The sequence below is a fragment of the Triticum dicoccoides genome, chromosome 4B (genome assembly GCF_002162155.2).
Source record: "Triticum dicoccoides isolate Atlit2015 ecotype Zavitan chromosome 4B, WEW_v2.0, whole genome shotgun sequence".
Lineage (NCBI taxonomy): Eukaryota > Viridiplantae > Streptophyta > Magnoliopsida > Poales > Poaceae > Triticum > Triticum dicoccoides.
The window spans coordinates 603,358,552-603,362,486 of NC_041387.1; positions in this window are offsets into that span (position 1 = coordinate 603,358,552).

The following is a 3,935-nucleotide window of genomic DNA, read 5'->3' on the forward strand; positions in this document are numbered from 1 at the left end:
CACCGCCCTGACACCAGCGCCGCCCCGTCCACACCACCGTCACCAGCACCGCCCCGACACCATTGTTGAGCGCACACAGGAGCCCAAATATCCACGGAGCACACGGAGGAGATCGTCATCATCCATCCAGATCGGCTTCTTCTTCTTCAACTTCGCAGAATCGTCGGTGGTCGTCTCTTCCTCTAGGTATGCGCCTCCTTATTATCCATTCCATGCTCCTACAGTCCTGCGAATTCGCGGCCCCAAGTAGTAGATCGTGGTAAAATTCACTGGAGGGGATTTTTGTGCTCTGCTCTGTTCGACGAACTGGGTGGGGTTTTTTCTCCTTTTCTATGATCATGCGGTTAATTAGTCAGGGCTGTTGTGGAACTCGTAGTGGTGATGATGTGAAAGGCTAAAATCTAGCGCTACTTGCACTTGGTTTGGTTCAGAAAACCCGCAAAGTCTCTCGGATTGGTTAATAATCATATATGTATGCCCTTCCTTCATGTTTGATTAGCACATGCATGTTTCACCCGACTTGTATGAATAGGTTGCTGCTTGTTAGGCACGATGGACATGGTTTGGTCAAGTGCAAATTGAAATGGGAATTGGGTAGGCAGTTAGGCATGATGGCTGGTTGTTGCTACCCTGTTTATTTTAGTTGTGAGGACGACTAGTTCTGTTGTTGTTGCCCTGTCAAATGTTCTGTTGTGAGGACGACTAGTTCTGCTCTAGCTGGCATAAACACATCAATGTGGTGCTACCAGCTCTCGAACCGACAAGAAAATTGGTTAACTGTACAAGAAAATGTGGTGCTACCAACCCTCCTCCTGCCCCCGTGAGCTCCCCCTCCTCCTCCCCTCCTCTCCCCCTCTCCCCCTCTCACAATTTTTCACATTTTTCTTCCTGGTTCATTAGTTTTAGATATTGTACATCTAGAAAAACCAAATGCAACAAAAACAGTCAGTTATAGCGTTGTTTGTCTTGGCTAGTCTTTGCTGATAATAATCATCAACTTGTTGTCTTTTCCTCTCAAGGTTCTTGAACAGAAACAAGAAAGGAACGCCCTGTGACTCTATGTGTTTCCAAGAGTAGGTAGAATTTGCACGCAACCACCTGTTGTACGTGGAGGTCGGAACATAGGGAGTTGAGCAAGCTAGCGGTAGTTTGACTCCAAGTCTCCTCCCGGCTGTCATGAGACGTCCATGTTGTTCTTTCTGTAGTGTACTAGAAAGGTTACATCTTACAAGTTTAGAAGTGCATAGAGGAATGTATGGCATCGTGCAGCCCAACATAACAGAACAGTAGAAGTCCAGAATTCAAAAAATAAAAACAGTAGAAGTCGCTGAGACGTTAGTTGATGATGACAAAAAATTTTCTGAACTCTACTTCAGAATGCTTTTTCTTTCTGAATGGCATGTGCAATTTCTGCAAGGGAAGATCCTTGGTTAATATCTGAAACTTGGTTAATCTACTAGATAAAACTTGGTTCTATCTGAAACAAAGAAACTATACACCAGATAAAATGGTTAGTATCTGAAGGGTTAAGCTTATTTTTGGTTAATCTACTGCTTCAAGTTTGCTTCATCAAATGATGGCTTTTTTGGCCATTTTAATATTTATTGAAATGGTTAGTATCTGGTACACCTAATCTTCCACAGTTCACCAAGAATCACTAGGACTACTGTGCTGTTGTATTATGCCTATAAAAACACTTGTTTGGTCAATTAAACAGGGCATTGAAAATTGACAGGGCATTTTTGTTTTCTGTTGAACCTAAGCAATTTCATACGCTTGACAAAGTTGATGCTTTGTTCTTTTGCTCTGCTCTGCTCTTGCTCTGCATGTGCTTCTCAGTTTGCTAGCTATATCTCTAGGTTCTTGATTGGCTTCACTAGTTGATTGGTTGTTTGCATTGTCTGTTTGTGCTACTTTCCCCCGAGCACCCATGATCTATAGTTCTTGTTACAGACAGAGAGTTGGTCCACTAGTTATGTAGTTTTTAGGAAAATGCTAGTAACTTGTGCTTTCATATCCTAGTTATGTAGTTTTTAGGCAAATGCTAGTAACTTGTGCTTTCATATCTCTGTATTGGTTCAGTAGGTGTTTCCTTTATTTTGTCAGTGTTAGATCATCTAACTGAATTTGTGTGTACAAGCCCTGCAGTGCAGATGTATTTTAGTGTAAGCTCAGCAATTTTACGTGTAGCCCTGATGCTTCTTATATGTAATTACAGTATAAAACTTCCCCTAATAACAGTGTAAATTTTCCCATAATTTTTGTTACACTGAAAATAAGGCAATTAACTAGCTACTTACTTTTTTTGCCCATTGGCATTTGACTTTGTATGGAACCTGAAGCTGTATACCAACTTATCAGATTTATTGTGCTTCTTTGCCACATTTACAGCTACCATGTTGTTTTGATACAGAAACAGTTTGGTAGCTGTCCGTGAACAATGTGGTAGCTGGTGCAGTTACCAGGTCTTTTTTTTAATTGAACCAAACTGGTACAGTTACCAGGTTAGATGATGCTTAGACTAGGAAGATTGCTGCTAGATGTTAATTTGCTGGTACTAGCTACAATTTGGCACTGAAAAGCAAAAGCAAAAGCCCTTGAGTTTGCTAATATATATTTTTCCATGGTGTGATGGAGGCCTTTTTTGCCTTGTCCACCCGAGAGGCCCTTGAGTTTGCTGGAATGTCGATTAACTTCCGTTCCGGCAAATTCGGGTACTCCATATGTCCTATTTTCAGCAAAGGTCATGCTAAAATTTTCCGTGAATTTTAGCATGACTTTGCTAAAAATAGGACATATGGGGTACTTGTGACTAATGCGTGGGCCGGGGTATCTTAGTAGTTAATTAACTAGGATCAAGTGCCCCTTTATTCTAGCTGCATTAAACCATAGGCGTGCCTCGGTGTCGAAAAACCCTCAATGATAAAAGCTTAGATTTTAGGATGCCTCGGTGTCGACAAACCCTAAATGATGAGACCATGATCTTGTTCGTTGACAATAACCAACTTTTTGACCAAACTTTGTTTCTATTTAGAGAGAAACATGGCCCAGAATGATGAGGCCGGGGGTTCGGGCGGCAAGGCATTCTGGGAGCTGTCCCGAGAGATGGAGGAACAACCTCACTTGTATGAGGACGCCCCCACCGATCCTGAGACCACTGATGGTACCGCCGAGGATGACCCCACTAATGCCACCACTGATGGTGCCGCCGAGGATGCCACCACTGATGATGGCGGCGCACGCACAGATGGCAGCCAACAGAAGAGGCAAAGGAAGGACCGGCGCCCGACCGTGCTCCGCACCCTCAAGGAGGAAGTTACTGAAGTGGACTCCGATGGGAATCCAACGGCGCCCGAACGAATAGTCAAGGGGTACTCGCTTCAGCTCGGGTTCATTCTCCGGAGCACCGTCTCGATCAACACCGAGAACCTGAGGCATCCTGACCGAGGGAATTTGCGCAACCTCCTCTTCACGAAGCTGCACGAACGATACAAGTTCCCCGCTGCTTTTGAAAACACAAGCCTCAAAGGGAATAAAGTGAACAATGCTGCCCTCACAAAGATGAGCAAGGCCCTGTCTACTTGGAAAAGCAATGTGATGAGAATGATCGAGAAAGGTGAGAGTTATGAGAAGATCAAGGAGAAAAATCCTTCGTTCACTGAAGATGACTACAACGACTTCAAGATCAATTGCTCGAGCACCGCAACCTCCCAATCAAGTCAGTGGGGGAAAGAAATGCGGGAGCTAAACTTAGGGGAACACAAACTCGGTCCCGGCGGTTACAGAGTGGCGGAGCCTATATGGGACAAGGAGGACGCGGAGCGTGCCGAGCAAGGCCTACCGCCCCGCTTCGAGAAATACAGCGGTAACAAGCAGACTAGGAACTATGTCAGGGCCCGGTACAAGGAGGACCCAATAATAAAGGAGCTTACCAC